We start from the raw sequence: 18,575 nt of genomic DNA, 5'->3' as shown, positions 1-18,575 counted from the left end.
TTTGATAACTTTCACTGCACTACGAGGGTTCCTTATGTCGTGTATGCCAAATCGTTTCGGAGCCCTGATCGATCCCAGTCGAAAAGACAATGCGGTTCCGTATAAGGAGCATGGGCCGTGTAGTTTTGCTTTTAAAATCATCATCGTCATCTAAGCTGGCAATTCCGACGTGAAACTTCACCGAGGAGTGGATTGCATGGAAACATCCATGTAGGATTTCCTGGATGTGACCAGTTAAATAGATGTCATCGTGCAGGCTCAAAAAGGTTTACCATGTAATACAAAATCCATTTCGGTGGCTCCATAAATTGCCATCTCTACGAGAAAAGGTTTGGCGGTGGAAAGGTGCAAAATCATTGATTGTACACAGGCAAATACCTGAGAACGGACTACGACACGGTCTGTGGTCGCTATCAAAAACTGTAGTTTGTTCCGGTGGTGTTGCGTATTCTCCATGTGTAATGACTAGCATCTCATCGTGAAATCGTTTGGAAAAATCTCGAAGCACAAAACAAGTGCATTCTTAACAGCATGGACAAAAACAGGTCTTTCTCGTCAAGCAGATTGGGGTTCATAACAGTTTTCAGTTCATGGCGGCGTTGCTGGACGATCTTATCAATAACACGAAACATTGTCGGCACACCAGGGAAGAGAACGGAAAGATGACCGAGTACGTGACTTGCAACGGGATTTATTTCTGTGAGGTACTGGAACAAGTTCGAAGAGACGGCTCTGCAACCCATGGAAGCGCTTTAAAGTTCGCTCATCGATTTGCACATGACTTGTATGGGCCATGTCACAACCAATGCTGGTTCGAAATTTTGCCTGGACGAATCAGGAAATGCTTATCAATCAATGCTGTAAGTGTATTTTCTCGAAGTCGACCTGTATTACCCATCAGAACTTTACAATGAGCATTACGATTATCTGCTAGCACCGTAAAGTTTTATGATTGACGACGAAACGCTGAGTCAGCATAAACTCGCGTTTAAACTGAAAGCTCCTAAACTCGTGCATAAATCTCAAGCCAAAAATTGGTACATCATTCATTACATCAGTCTGTGCTTAGGAGTCGAGTTTTCGAGAATTTACTTAAATTTACCAAGCAAGAATGGCTAGAGACTTATATCAGGTTTAACGCCTCCAAAACGGTCTCAGCCAGGACTGATTGCGAAAAGAATTTTTTCAAACTCATGAACAACTCGGTGTTTGGCAAAACCATCTCAACATGAAAATCGTTCAGGAATACGTGATGGCCATTCACAGAAAGAAAACTGAGCTTATCATGAGCAGGCCCATCTGCTGTGAGTTTACAAGTCTGGTGCTGTATAAACTGCACATGTACGATTTTCATAATGGATACGTCACACAAAAAAACACGCTACGGACCAAATACAAGTATGATGTTTATGGATACGGACAGTTTAGGTTACGTAATCAAGACCAAGGACGTGTACATGGACATGTACGAGGACAGACGCTTATTCGTCTTTTCATACTATCCAATATCCAGTCCGTTTTACATTGATTCTAACAAAAAGGTCATCGGAAATTTCAAGGAAAAGTATATCGTGCTCAAACATTATCTGTAGGCGCTTGGATTAATCAAACAGTTCTCGCAAACGTACACCACATTATGTATTTGTCATAACTCATTTAATACTCGATCAACAAAGTAGGGTTAACCTGTTATGAAGATAATTGTTACGTTATTGATGACGGTTTTAGAACTCTTGCATATGGTGACAAATATACTTGACAACGTGGTCAAGACAATGTGCTTGATGACCTTGGCTTCATGTGATTAGGCAAGGTAATGTGGGGGAGACCGATTTGATTTTTACTAGACTAGGCAGAAATTATTCTGTGCTTTTTGGACAACGTAGTGAGCTCAAACCCAACTCAACTATAAACATGAGGAGGAGCTAGCCAATTATCAAAATAAACGTTTTTAAAAATGTCAAAATAAATCTGTTTCAATGCGTTCGTAACCGCTCATTTACATACTACTGGTGTAAAATGATACAGTATTTTGTCGGTCTAAAATGTTGTTCTTAATGATATTCTAAAGCAAAAGTGTTTAGATGATCTTAATTGTCATATTTATAGCGTTTTAGATCATCTAGTAATAACTTATATTATGTAATTTTTGTGCATCTTTTTACTCTTCCTTTTTATTTATTTTTTTCGTGGATTCGAAAAAATGATTTACTTAAGTCGTGTTATTGAGGTTCAGTTTTATAGTGTATTAAACGGCTTGAAAGAGATACTCGGAGGGGTTCTAATACATGATATTCTTTTAAAATCTCTAAATTGATGTCAGAATGTTGAAAATGTTTCTAGAAATGTTCAAGATGGACTAGAATTTTATTTTTTGTTTACTCTAACTTCTATGAATTTGTAATACTCACTTTTATGTTTCAGAGGGTTAGGAATTATACGTTTGGAGTGGTTATAAAATGATACGTTTGGAATGGTTCTAATATAATCTGTTTGGAGTGGTTCTAAATTGATACGTTTGGATTGGTTCTAATAGGATGTATTTGGAGTGGTTCTAAATTGATACGTTTGGATTGGTTCTAATATGATGTATTTAGAGTGGTTCTAAACTGATACGTTTTGAGTGATTATAATATTATGTTTCTGGCGTGGCTCCAAAGAGATGTGTTTGTAGTGGTTCTAAAATGATGTGTTTGGAGCAGTTCTAACCTTATATGCTTGGAGTGGTTCTTAAATGATATATTTAGAGTGCTTCAAGAATGATACATTTATAGTGTTCAGAGGTTTTTGTAGAATGAGACTTTCCAATATTTTAAAATGGTTTTAGAATTATATGTTTGGATGTGTTCTAGAATTACATGTTTATGGTTTCTAAGAGATTTAGGAATTATATGTCTGAGAGGGTGTCTAAAGTGATATCTTTATAGTGTTTAAAGTTATATATATATATATATATATATATATATATATATATATATATATATATATATATATATATATATATATATATATAACTGTGTGTGTATATATGTGTGTGTGTGGTTTAGAATGTTTGAATTATGTGCTTTTCGGTGTTCATAGTATTTGAATGAACCAAGAATACAGTTTTTATTCACATTCACCTCATAGACACATTATTTATAGACCTGTTTCATCGGATTTAAAAAGTAAATTGTATTTAATGTTTCATATAAAGATATTTTCTTTCCCTGTATAAATACCGAATATATTTCATCGTTTGGCACAAAAATGTGATATTTGAAATATATCGTTGTCCCACAATATGAAATATATTCAGTATTTACGCAGGAAATGATATGTTTTCTTTTATTGTTTTAATGATTCAAAATCTGCATATATTGTAAATGGATCTTTAATCGACTTTTTATAATGTTGAAACACTTAACATTTATTTGTATCTTGCTAATGTTATTTACAAATTAATACATATTTTTCATTATTACTTATTAATGTTCTTCATGTTCTGATATTAATAACAGATCTATATTAACTTTTTTGCTTCGTATTTCATTAGTGGCTTGTAATATATATATATATATATATATATATATATATATATATATATATATATATATATATATATATATATATATATATATATATATATATATATATATATATATAATCCATTTTACTAATCAAAAAACATTATTAGATATTTGATTATTTAATTTCTCAGATGCATGTATATGTTTCAGTGAAAAGAAAATTTAATATTACCAAAGTTTAATTTACCAATTTGGTGTTTTTGTTTAAGAAGTTCGCGAACATTTGTAGTCTGTTGGATAATATCCCGATACTACTTACCACTCAAACCATTTATTATCATCATTTTCAACAGTGTCATTTCCTTTTATAATTTTTAAATTCTGTTGATATATATATATATATATATATATATATATATATATATATATATATATATATATATATATCCATTAATTTGATTATATTTGGATAAACGTTTGTCAATATTGATAATTCTGTTACATCAACCGTCTATGAAATCTTCAACTTTAAACTCTAATGCTCGAAATACAATCTCCAAACCATCACCCATTTTATCTATTCCAAGTACTGTGATCATCTATTTCGATAAAAAATGAATCTGATTTCCCTGGTGCGTAATTTCATTCCCTTACAAGTGTTATTTTTTCATTAAAGTTTTCATTTAGTCATTTTTTTGGAAGCAATCTATATTTAAGAATATTTTCTATTTGACTTATGATATTTTTAAAACATCGTATACGTGTTCAATAGAAATGTAATATTGAGTTACTGGAAATATAAGCAAATCAATGATCCTTGTCTGAATATAAATTTAGGTTATCTTATTGCTACTTGTAAGGGTCTGTCAATTAGATCATCCTTACCTCGCCGTGTACTGGTTTAGAAGTATTTCTAGGCAACTTTTTATTAATTGGCGTATTATTTAAACTTCTTTTCGTATTTTATAAAAGTTGTATTATCCATATATAATAATTATATTCAACTGAATTAAGTAGCCCTATATTTTTTGACATTTTGTATCGTTTGTATTCATTTGAATTTCATATAACTATGCTATATTATGAAGCAAGAAGAATATCGAATAGAAATTAAGAATAACACAATTAACCCAATTGTTTTCTGAAATGCATGCCAAAACTGAGAATGGAAATATCATCAACGTTGTCATAAAATGAAACAAGAAAGAAAAGCAAGAGACATAAAATTTCTAACAAAACGTTTTGGTAATTGTATTATATGTGTGGAATGGTCTACTATAACACTGTTATTTTGGGAATATTTCAGTGGCATAATATAAATATGTATAGTTGTTAGTCACATCAGTAATACTAAAAACAGGTCGTTAAATGTGCAACGTATAACAGAGAAAGAGAACTATATGTAGTCGAGCGCATATACACTATAATGAATACACACCCGAAAATAGGAAAAAACGAAAGCACAAATGTTCAACCAAAGTTAGTAAAATTATTATGCTTCAAAATTAAAAGTATTCCATGGAAAACGGGCAATCAGCGAGGCCACATGTATCATTCTGCAACTTTTCAATCTTAGTATTGTCAAGACCTACATATTTCTGGAAGAAAATGAAACATCTGTACAAGATGTCATCGAATCATTATTACTGTGAGCTTATCCATTACAGATGCACGCTTCTAAAGCTCGTAGGAATTGTTGTACTCCTGGCATTTAACAAAGGAAAAACTATAAAGTTTGAATTGCACTTTCTAATTCAGACTCTACCAAATACATTAGAGTGTCCCGTACACCAGGAACAAATGCATTGTCGTAATATAACACATATGTACCAGTCTGACGTCTTTTGAATATGATATTGGCAAAAGGCTAAGTCTTGGTGTGTCTTTTAATACCACTGTTCCACTTTGTTGCCTCATTAGTGTAACTAATGCTGGATAAATTGTTCCTGACAATTTCCAGAATATGGCATCAGCATGACTGCATGATAACATCTGTCCAGCCGTGCAAGAACACCATCGCAGTTTTGTAGTTGTGTCTATGCTAATGGTAGGGTCGGCTGTTTTCCGTGTTGACACTCTGGGAATAATTTACATCTACTTTCAGCAATATTTTAGTTGTTTCCGCACACGTTATGTAAAATGCTGTCAACATTGCCAACTAATTATAGTGATGCAAACTTTTGTAGTTCTTCATTTCGGTTCCATCAACCGCGTTTCACGAAAACTAACAATTGTAAATGTCACGGTTCATCACATTTTGGTCACTTTATCTTGCTAGACGCAAGTAACATTCCGTTACTTTAATTCCAGTGGCATTAAACATTTTACTTCGGTATTAATATTAGATAACTGTATTTATTATTTTACACACTGATTAGTTTCGTTTACAATCTATCTCCCTAGTGATATGGTGGACATTACTGTGACGCATCTACCTATCTTGATCAGAATAACGGGAAATAATTACAAAGTATTTATGCCTGTTAAAAAGTTGTGTAATATTGTTTTAAATCATTTATATGTTTACACATAATGATATCATTAGTAATATATTGTTAATGTGTCGTTATTGTGCTTTTATTTGTACATTGCCTTTTTTAATATCATGTTACCGTTTGTAAATTATTACACATTCTTTATATTATCTTTCGTGACCTGAAATGACGTTATATTCTGCGTAATTCTTACTTGGTATTATTCGTATGTGGCATATAAACAATACTATTTATAATACACTTTACCTATAGGTGAAAAATTAACGTAGGTTTTTATTTATCACGCTGGCAAAATATAAATGAGATTTACCTCAGAATAAATAGTTTGGTATCGCAATTTATATACGCTGTTAAACTCTATACAATCTCATCTCTTAGGCTCAAAAACAGTATGCTACATTTGTTGTAAAGATTGTATAAAAGTTCAATAATTAAACGCGCCATTGCTTTGTATTCTACAATACGTTAAAACTCAGTAGTTAAAGAATAACATTATCCAAAAAATAAATAGCATTCTTCATTCTATAAATGCATATTAATTCTAAATAATTCTAATCCCCATCAAAATGCCTTTTTAAACACTATAATAATATTATTGCTAACAATTCGACAAGTATTTCATTCCTAAGCCTCTTAAATACTATTTTTTTAAACTTGAAATTATGATTTGAACTATATCATGACTGAGCTTCAAAGACACTACAAACTCTAATTTTTGAACACATGTCATTCCAATCCCTTCTGAAATACTATACAATCCCGTTCTTGAACACCTCCAAGCATAGTATTACTAAGCCTCTTAAACACTACACAATCGCATCATGGAACGCCTTGAAGATATTGTTCCTAAACCTCCAGAACAATGTAAAATCGTATTTCTGAACCTCTATATATATCATTTATTGCCTTTTGTAACTGTCTTATTTATACAAGAATAATAATATAATGTAGGCATTCATCTGAGATCATTGGTCTGATAAATATTAAATTTCATCGAGTCTTTCATTTTCAATCAGTGTGTGGTACATTATATTACAATGTAAAAATATGTTTTCGTAATTTTGAAAGACAGCCTATAAATTCCATTTTACTTTAAAAGTGTCTTCGTAAGCATCAACTTGATAATTCTCTTTTGTATTTAAAATAACAAGGAAGATACAACTACTAGTACTGATTGAAATAAAGTAACGAAAAAGAGCAAAAAACCGCCAAGTTTATACAAACAATTCAATAAACAGTTTTTTTCCCTAGACTACAATGTGAACCATAAAAGTAGCTTACTAAAAATAGGTATTGTGAAATCAATCCAAAATAATCATATTATTTCTAGTAGAAAGTCCTAATGATTAAAGTTTCTGAATAAACAATTATGGTATCCTAAAATAATAATCCAACGCTGAAAGTGTTAATGTCTTTTTAACATTACAAAAGGCATGTGTTGTAGTGATGCGCTAACAGTCTTTGTTGAATCACAATAATACAATTGAAGAATATATCCTTATTTAAAATATAACTATGAATCAAAGTCTATATTCCTTCTCTATTGTGGAATAGTTTCTTCAATACTTTACCAACCCCAACATCACTTGCATCAACACACAGTATAAAGGTGTTATGTAGATTTAATTTACATTGTTTGTCTGTTAGGTTTTTTCTTTTTCTTAATTTCAATATATGTTATTATAATGTGACATTGTAATGTTTTAGAAAATGTTAATTGTGACCCGTGGTTAAGTCGAAAACTATATAATCTTGTAACTGGAATGATTAATCATGCGTGCTTAGGATCTAGAAGAATGAATTTGTATGATTATTGTGTCCAGAAGTTCACTTGGGCTGGAATTTATTTCTTTAAATTATTTAATTCAGTGATTATTTTGTCCGGAAATACAAAGTGCTCATAAAAATAATATTCTTCGACAGAAACATTTATTGGGATTTATAGTGAATTCAAACCTGGAATTATATTACCGTGTTTCAACCAAAGATATGACACATGAGCATTATACAGGGCATCACAGATATATCAACACCGTCAGCGTTGGACTTAAATTGTGTTTCTCTTAAATTTTAGTCAGAACTTTAAAATATTAGTATTTGTGACTAATTCATGGATTATTTTGTAATTTAGTTCGCAATACCATAAGTACCTTTTTATATTTTCCATTTTGTATTATAGGGAAATATTTTATTTGTTCTATTTTACAAAAGCTTGTTGTTTTTCATTATTTTCTGTTACTATTTTAGGAACATAGACATATAACAAATTATTGCAATATGGAATTGAAAGAACTGGTGAACTGTTAAGTATGGTCTTTTTTTCAAACGCCACCTGACATTTTTCAGAACAATGAGACTTGGTTTTTTTACTCAATACATTTGTTACTTGTTTAGCAATTATGGAAAACTTTGAATACACATTCCGATAGTGGCATCAAATGCTTTTTTACTGATAGGCACGATGAATTCAGAGATAGCATCCATAGTTTTCACTTATCTATGCCCTACGATAGAAATATAACACGTGCATGACACAACTCAGGTTTAGATAAATTAACTGTCAAATTTGCATCAATGAGTCAATCAAAAAATGTCCGAATTGTCTCCAAGTGATCTCTCCAGGAGTCATTGTAGATGATGATTTCATCGTTTTAAGCATCACAATTATCTACACCAGATGTAATCATGTTCATTAAAAGGTTGAAAAGTACAAAACGAAATATTCATCCCAAACGGTATGACATTATAGTGATCCAGTCCATCTGGAGCCACGAATGCAGAAATTTCCTCTTCCCTTTCCGTCAGTGGAAATTGCCAAAATCCTGTCATTTTGTCATTGTTTTTGTCACGGTTTCTTCTTGGTAACTATTATTTTATGTTTGCTATTATATGGTGGTAATTTATGTATGCATTCGACCTTATATGATTTAATATTAACCTTCAATTATAGCTTTTTTCGCAAACTATTTCCTTCAGTCTTATAGCTTGGTATAGAGATGCGTACCGATGAGAACCACATCTTGAAAGTCACAGTTAGGTCTTTGTAACCTATATTTAACACTACGGTACTTTCGTGTTATTTTCCAACTCAGTACTTTGTTTCGCCTATTGCAGATGCAGGTGATTACGCTGCAGAGGCTGTGTCTAATGGAAGGTATAGACGAGTGGAAAGTTGATCAGACTTTAAAAACGGGAGATTCTACAACTAGTAAGTAATATACATATTCTCCTGTTCCAGAAAGATTGCAAAATTTTTCTTCTTGTGATAAAATTGTGCCGAGGATATAAACTTTGAAAGCTGATTTTTTTAAAGCATTTTGAAATAAAATATCGTCAGCACAAAATGCGTTCTTAGAAAATTTGTTATTCTCAGAATTTTAAAGGCCATTACTTTAATTGTATTTTAACTCCCATGCATAGGTTTAGCCGGTTTATAAAAATGCTTATTTACTTTCATTAGCTGGTAAAAGTTAAAGAAAGGACAAACTCTTTTCATCTTTTACTGCAGTCCTACGTAAATAAATTAACTCTTCTAGAACTTTGTACACGGCAAACAAGCAAAAGAAGAGAAGTGCTGGACACTTAAAAAGATAGAAAATTGACATACGTGCAAAGAAGAAAATATGCAATGAATAAATAAATAAAACAAGAAAAGAAAGGAAGCAACTTTTCATTGAAGTTTAAAGACTACTTTACGTAAGATAACAGATATAAAATTTATTTTCTCACTCATGACGCATGGGGTCAGAAAGTAAAATAAAACGGCGCTTGAAATTTGAACCAGATTGCCAAAAATGGATATTCGATCTCAACCTTGGCATCAGTTTCAAGAAATTGTTTAAATAGGCATTCTTCTTGACATGCGTTCATATTTTGGACAACGCCTATAAACCCAAAATAATCAAGTAAAACTGAAATATATTTGGCTAGGAAATGCAGTTTGTTGAAACTGGGGACGTGGTTAGTAGTGTGTTCTCCGGCGCTAGAATTCTTCAGAGTGAACAAGAAAGATGCACTGTGCATAACGAAATAACTTAACCTTAATCTTTGTACACAGAACATTGCTCTGCCTTGAGAAGATTTTAATAAAGCGTGTTTAATTTGCGCATGCAAAGCGAGATTGCTTTTTGAATGGTTATCTCTGCTAATACAATAAAATCCCAAGAATTACAAACATTCTTGTTTAATAAAACAACAAACTGCATTTGAATTTTGCTTGATATGAAAATATCCTAATCATACATCTGTTGAATTTAAGAACGTGAATGAATAATTTCTTTCCTTCATAAGTAAGATTACGGACAGATGATTCAAAGAACGAATTGTGAGGCATGAATATTGTTTCCAATGGAATCGCATATTATTTAAGAAAGTTAATCAAGCCTATGAACATTTTAGACAACTCGTATTACTTGAAGAGTTCAAAACTTGCGCCCATAGTGACGTTAAGACTTATCTTGATGAGCATAAGGTCTAAATATTAGAAAGGTTTTTTGTAAGTCTTACACTCAGAAGTATTCTGTTAAAGAGGTATTTCAACTAATATGAGCCCTTCCAAATTTTAATCTGGCACAAAGTTTAGAAGTCAAGTTGCGATTTCGATTGATCAGAAGTCTTTATCTCTTCCTACGTGTACATATTTCAAGAAGAAAGGAAATGTTATTTATGGTTGCTACAAACAGAAAAATAAGCAACAGATTCAAGACAGACCTAATCCAAATGCTCTTATTTCTAAGAGGTCAAGGTCACGGTCACATGTTGAAAGTAATACATTTGTTGTGTCCAATAAACCCAAGTCTGATTGTATTATGGAGAATTCTGAACCATTCATATCGAAGGGTTCTATATCACTCTTGGGTGATTTGGCCAATCCCATCCCTATTAAAATTGTAAGGGACACAGGATCTTCTCAGAGTCTTTTATTATCAGGTACCTTTCATTTTCATTAAAAGTCTTCTTCTAATTAGAGTGTTCTTATTCAGGGAGTAGAGTACGGTTTTGTTGATGTTCCTGTTATTTTGTAAATTTTTCATGATACTTAGTCTCAGGATCCACGACAGTCGGAATTATTTCGTCTTTACCCATTGAGCGTATTCATTTTCTTACTAGGCAATGACATTGCTAGAAGCAAGCTTGTGGTTAATCCACCTGCATCTAACAAGCCTTGTTTGGATCAGAAGGTCGATCCTATTGGAAAAAAGAATTCCCTGGTTTATACCCAGCTTGTGCAGTTACTAGAACTATGGCTAAGAAAGCTCCTGAGAATGATCTTGATTAGGAAAGTATTCCTTTAGCTGACACATGTGTTGGTCAGGCTTTTATGAGGTTACTTTCACTACTGGTTTGGATCAATCCAAGGGTATTGATCGCAGTGATCCTGTTTTAACTACTCATTTTTTTATTCTAATCAGGGTGACAAACGATAATCACTTGTCGTTGAACGGGAAAAAGATCTGAAATCTCGTGTTTTTTTTCAAGGGGCAATTAGTGAAACAAGAGCCACAGATGTACGTGTTTGTTATTTCTTTAGAAATGGGATTCTGATGAGACAATGGAGACCACCCCACCTAGGATAACTGCTGGTGGTTAATGATCCATCAAATTGGAGTTCCAACATCATACAGACAGGAACGTCTTAGTCTGGCCCATGCAATTCATTTGGCTGGTCATTTAGGGACTTATATGGTTGATCACAAGATCTTAAATTACTTCTACTGGCCAAAACTTAAATGCTTTGTTTATAAATACTGCAGATCTTGCCACACATGTCAAATGGTAGGAAATCCTAATCAACAGAAGGTACCTAAGGCTCATCTGCAACCTATTCCTGCATTGACGAACCGTTTAGCAGAATAATGGTTTATTGTGTTGGTCTCATGCCTGAGACCAAGTCAGGCCAATACTTATTGACCATAATTGGTGCGTCAAGAAGACTCCCAGAGACAATTCCTTTGCGGGATATTAAAACTAAAACAATAATAAAAGCTTTGATAAAGCTTTTTTAAAACTCAGTTTGGTCTTCCAAAATCTGTCCAATCTTATCCACTGTCAAATTTTATGTCTGGAATATTCCAGCTAATTATGTTTCTATATGGCATCCAACAATTCAATTCAAAAGTGAAATTATGGTTCAACAGAGCTACAATAGAGTTAATTGTTCAGACTGGTTATGGAGATTTGTCTGTCTTGGTCATTCTTCGAACTTTTATTCAGCTTAGGCATTACGGCACTTACAAAGTTAAGAAGAAAATGAATGAGTTAAATTGCAATAATAGTACTCCCAAGATATAATAAATTAAAGGATTACCAGTATGTGAATAGAGATTACCAGGTTAATCATGCAAATAATTTTGTTACACCTGTCCCTCTCAGTGAGGTTTAAAACGAAGGAATGCATCTGGATTCTACTGATTTTGGATTCACTAATCTTCGGAATTCAGAAACTATAAATAATCTGCACCAGTAACCTTCACATTTGCAGCAAGAAGAAAATAATGAACTAAAATAATTATTACTTGAATATGAGCACTTACTTCCATAGGTTCATACAAGAACAAATAAATTATACCATGACGTTGAAATTATACATTCAATTCTGCACCTGTGAAATGACCCCCATACAGGATTAACCCTCTCGAACAGAAATGCTTGAAAAAAGATTTTCAGTATTTGCTGGATAATGATTTCACGGAGCCGAGTAAAAGTGAATGGAGTTCACCATGTATACTTGTTCCGAAACCAGATAATGCTATCCGCGTGTGCATTGATTATAGAAAGATTAACAGTGTGACTAAAACAAGATTCATTTCCATTACCAAGAATCGATGACTGCATTGATAAAATTGGAAATGCAAAGTTCGTCATCAAATTTGACCTCCTGAATGGACTTTGGCAAATTCTGCTCACAGAAAGGGCAAAGGACAACGGAAAATTCGGCATTCGTCACTCAAGATGGTTCGCCTAGTACATTTCAGCATTCAATGAACATGATTACATCTGGTCTAGATAATTATCATGCTTACATCGATAATGTCATCGTCTACAACGACAGCTGGAAAGATCATTTAGCAACACTTAGGAAATTCTTTGACAAACTCACGGATGCGAATTTGACAATTAATTTATCTAAACGTTAGTTTTCCTGTGCTTGTGTTACATATCTAGGACATATCGTGGGACAGGGACATGTCAAACTTATAGATGCTAACGTTAGGGTTATCTCTGAATTCTCTGTGCCTGACAGTAAAAAGCAACTGATGAGATTTTGGGTTAGGCTGGATACTACCCGAAATTTCGTTCAAAATTTTCTATAATTGTTGATCCCCATACAAATGTATTGAGCAAGAAAACCAAGTATCATTCGTGCGAAATATGTCAGGAGGCTTTTGATAAGTTAAAGGCCATAGTAAAAAGCGAACCAGTTCTTACTGCTCCAAATTTCCGTCAATCATTTAAGCTGTCGGTTGATACAAAATATGTTGGGGTTCGGAGCAGTATGGATTCTAGAAGACAAAAATGGTGTAGGTTATCCAATGTGCTATTTTTCTAAGCAAAATTAAATAAGCACTAGAGAAATTAATCCACGGTCGAGAAGGAAGATTTGGCTTTGATAATGGCATTACAATACTTTAAGTTTATATTAATTCAGCTTCTTCTCCGATTATTATATTTAGTGATCACAACCACTTTAGTTTTATCGGCAAGATAAAAAGCAAAAAATCAGAAATTATTATGACGGAGTTTGTTTTTGCAGGAATATATTACTGACATTAGGCAAGTCAAGGTTAACAACAATTTAATAGCCGACGCACTGTCACGTGTAAATAAATATATTTTTCATGTATAATTTCTGACATTCATAAGATTTCATCTTATGTTTTGAATTTTACCACATGTATATTTGACTTACAGTAAAAATAATGCTTTATTATGTAAATCTTTCTTTTTCTTTATGAGGGTAAGTGTTGTGCATGTTTAATTTAATTGTTTATTCGTTAGTTTTGAAAATAAAAGTTATTTCATTACATGCTGTTGTAATGTAACATTGTATGCTAAACTTGACCTTATCCAAAATTGAGTTCATTTCTGCTTGACCTGATTGACACTTTTTTATACTTCATTTATGTCAACATTTAATGCATAGCTAACATATTCTCTCTGTATATGATCCTAATATCAGGACAGGATTCCAGGAACGAATTGTGAGTAATAAATATTATTTCAGATGGAATCGCATATCAATTATGCTTACTCATTTGTCACGTATATTTAATTAATTGTTTACTTGTTAGTTTAAAAAAAAATAATTTATTTCATTACATACTATTGTAATGTAACACTGTATGCAGGACTTGACCTTGTCCAAAATTAAGTTCATCTCTGCTTGACCTGATTGACCTTTATTGTTTTTTCATGTCAGTACTATCAACAACTAATACATAGCTAAATTTCAGGGTCAGGTTTTTGGAGATTCCGAAGTGTATTTTACAGGTTATTGTATTGTAAGTAAGCAAGGATTATTAGATCATTCTATAATATTTTTCCGTTAGATAATACTTTTTTAGAAAATGTTAATTGTGACCTGAGGTCGAATAGATAGCAACTTAATCTTGTGATTGCGAGGATTTTGTCAATCGTGCTTTAACATCTACTACATTCACGTTATATTATGTTGTGACCAGTTTCAGCTGAATTTTATTTTCTTCAAGTTATTTATTTCAAGTGATTATTTTCTCTTAAAATACAAAAGTGCTCTGATAAAAATTCTTGGATAAAGACATTAACTGGAATTTATACTAAATTCAAACGTGGGATAATATTTATGTAATTCAACACGAGACTGTTGACACACCAGATACGTCATCGCCAATTTCAGTTTTGGATCTCTTCGGAACTTGTACTTTTTATTCATAACATTTTATTATCAGGACTTGTGTCTATAATTCTTGCATAATGTTTTGATTTAAATTGCAACACCGTAAAAAAATTTTCTTCTCATTTTCACTTTGTCTTTTAGGGATTTATAATCTTTGTTAAATTTTACAAAGCTTGTTGTCTTTCATTCTTTTCTGTTACTATGTTAAGAGGATAACATATTTTATTTCTTCATATATTTGAAATAAGAAATTAAAACGCATCTGCGGTATGCTAAATACGAGTTCAGGAACAATTTAGTTTCATTCATTCATATATATATATATATATATATATATATATATATATATATATATATATATATATATATATAGATAGATAGATAGATAGATAGATAGAGAGAAAGAGAGAGAGAGGGAGAGAATTATAAATATACACCAGACAGAACGGGAAGTGCTCTATCCCTTGATTCCTATAGAAGATTGCTTGATATATATATATATATATATATATATATATATATAATTTTATTTTCATTGCAGTTACATCTAGTAAAAAGAAATTAAAATTCCGCTTTGATGATGGATATGCAATATTCGACAGAGGGAGGCGTTCTCAGCGTTGTTCCCTACCATCCCTTGATATACAAGGTGTAAAATTTCAGAACGGTATCATAGGAAAAGAACAGCGTTCTCTCCCTTCCGTATCCCTTACGACATTGAAACAACATTTCTCAAAGGGCGGAGGATATTTTCTAGCTAGAAGAGCCTCCCTGGCAAGTGCAGAATGTTTCAATCTCAGATTATCAAATGAAGAAATGCGAAAGAAGAAAAAGACTGGTTCTGAGGACTTGCAATGTATGCCAGATGATCACTTGCTGGAAAAGCACAATTCTTCTTCTTCCATTGCTACTCTGGCTTCAAATGACAGATAAGGTTTTACAAGGACTACTACCAATGCTATATCCCAGTTTATACGGATATAGGAACCAGCAGATGTTAGTGCCCATAAAAATGATAACACATCGGATACGGACGATATGAAAGGCATAAAACCTCGAAGAATTGTTTCCGATTCTGAATGCAAAGATGATGAAGAATAAGGACAACTCATTTTGGCATATGTGACATGTAGTCTAACTGTAGTATAAATAGATCTGCTTGATTTGACTATCACTGAGGCCTATTGAGTTTATGGTATGTAGTGGCGTACTAAGGATAAATTACCCGTGGCGATGATGAACACATAAAAGGGTTTTGGTGCCCCAAGGCCTCTGGCGCATGCCTTGTCCGCCCCAACGTTAATACGCTACTGAATGGTCCTTTTAGAGCTTGTATTTTGTATCATTAATTTATTGTTTGTTACCATTCTCGATACCACAGTTTTGATTCGATATGGATCTAACTTGAGACCTACGTTTATATCATTAACATTTTGTTGGAGTCCAGTACGCTGTGACATTCATCCTACTAATGAGATCTTGCATCTAATTGGCCGCTCTTGTTTCCACCCTGAAGGACATAGTTTGATCTGATGTTTATCAGGTTTGAAATACACGTTTATACTGTGAAAATTTTGCATAAAATACAAAATAGCAAGTTCCGTGCAAAATAATGAGGCAATCATGTATCTGACTGGTTGTTTGTCGGTACTAAAGCTATTCTATTTATGATCCGATTTTGAGAACGATTGGCATTAAAACCTAAATCATAAAGATTTCTGTTGAGTGCAATTATAAGTGAGATCCACGCATATAACTGATGTTTTCGTGCATCATATTTCCATTCTATATACACAGATATATGACCAGTGCACCTGGAGGTAGGAATAAATGTTTCTTCAGTGGTAATCTTGCAATCGTAATGACGATATAATGTAGGGTGCGATTGGTTGCCCTAGATGGATTAACTTATTAAAATAGTATGTGTGAATTAGTAAAAGAATTAAAGAGAAGAGACCTCAGTAGTAGTTGATAATCAAGATAATTATTGATGCGTCAAACCTTTTCTAATTGTGATCCTACTGGCTCTCACTCCAAAGGTATTCAGAGAATGTGACTGTCACTATGTAAAATCTGGTTGATGATAATAACTTCTACAACAGTTTTATGAACAATGTTTTTGTTGTTTTTAAATATGAAAAACAGAATTAATCAATATTACCTCTGATGTGTTATAATATGAAAGAATGTTCTTATTCATCACTTGATGCATTTAGTTGAAATTAGTTGGTAATTATTTTTGACATTTAGAAAGATTTGTAGAAAAAAGTTATGTAATTATTGAGTACACGTTGGTTTACACAAGGTTGCCTACGTCGACGTGATATTAGCTGCTTCTTATCAAACTCCAACTGGCTGGTTTGCTTAGGTAAATAAACGGAATTTGACAGGAGAAGTTAAATATTCAATTCATTTATCAATGCTAATTGGCTGTAGGAGGAGGTTACTTTGATTATGACTCTGCAAGAAATCGATACGGGTAGATCGCTTGGCTCATCATACCTTATTATCACATATCCTAACTGATTCTGTTATCTATTAAATTTGTTTCTTGCTTAACCTTTTCCAGAACGGATGATAAATTGTTATGTCTAGCTGAATAATGCCATATTTTCACAAATATTTTCACTAGCATTTGAATTAAGGACCTTAGTTTTCAGTTGGAAATTATATTGTCGACCTGATTTCTCTCATGATTGTTTACATGAATTAAAGTTCAAGTACTGACCATGTTTACTAGCTTTGTATTTTCTGTAAAAGAACTTGTGTACAAATTTCATTGGAACGTGACCAGCATCTGGTGATTTTATTGTTCTTAGGCTTTTATACAAAGTTCTGATAAATAAAAGAAATCCTTACTATCTGAATACCAGTCTAAAGGAATCATGTTTAGTTGTGTCAGATATAATTTGAGAGGAATTATTATTTAGATAATTCATCGGCATTATCAAAGTGCTTATTGACCGAATTAACACTATGTGGGGATTGTTGTGAATTAGCTCAAAGACATTCTGGATTATATCATTGTTATACTTCAACACGGTTAATAGATTAGCACATTCAACTTGGAAATCATTCGAAACACTATACTTTTGGATTTTTGATAGAACATTTAAGATTATTTGGAACTTAATTCACAATACTTTAAGTTCCTCTTAAAGTTTAATTTTATAACTAATATAATTAAATTATCTATTAATTTTACAACTGTGTCCTTGACTGGCAAGGTTAGAGCATTTATGAAATCCGGTTTACTAACAGGTCTTCATTTTATTTGAAAGAAACACTCTTCTAATGAAACACAAATGTTATATAGCTATATATATTGAAACATAATATGTATACAGAAGTCTGATATTAGCCTATTTAACATCAGTCGCTATATCCTGTTTAGTAAGACTGAATAAAAATATAACCTAGCTTCACTAATTTGATTGCCTGTATTGTAAACCTTACTACTATGGAACGACTTCGTTCGTACGATGGTTAGTCAATACTTAGATTTCGTACATATAAAGCATGCTTGATCTACAATCACATTTTTAGAAGAAATGCATTTTGCTTCAATCTCATTTAGTGATCACTCAACGTTTCTTTTATTGTTTCAATTGTAGCAATTTGATTAACCAGTTTAATGTTAAACTTAACTTTGCGCCAATCAGATCGAGTATTTAAAAAATTAAATATCGAAGATGG

At 32.4% G+C, this 18,575-nt stretch overlaps 1 pseudogene across 1 annotated transcript in view; it reads left to right on the top strand.

The window, feature by feature from the left end:
- LOC149787600 (uncharacterized) overlaps positions 1–17,606 on the top strand; it is a 124,166-nt pseudogene extending 106,560 nt beyond the window's left edge. Inside the window, exons 9-11 of the transcript XR_016424074.1 lie at positions 9,119–9,212; positions 14,458–14,505; positions 15,421–17,606. The product of XR_016424074.1 is annotated as an uncharacterized LOC149787600 (transcript). The remainder of the gene's footprint in view (positions 1–9,118; positions 9,213–14,457; positions 14,506–15,420) is intronic.
- Positions 17,607–18,575: the final 969 nt, after the last annotated feature.

This window comes from Sinohyriopsis cumingii, chromosome 11 (genome assembly GCF_028554795.1).
Source record: "Sinohyriopsis cumingii isolate HCF-2022 chromosome 11, ASM2855479v2, whole genome shotgun sequence".
Lineage (NCBI taxonomy): Eukaryota > Metazoa > Mollusca > Bivalvia > Unionida > Unionidae > Sinohyriopsis > Sinohyriopsis cumingii.
This window is presented reverse-complemented; position numbering and strand designations above follow the sequence as displayed.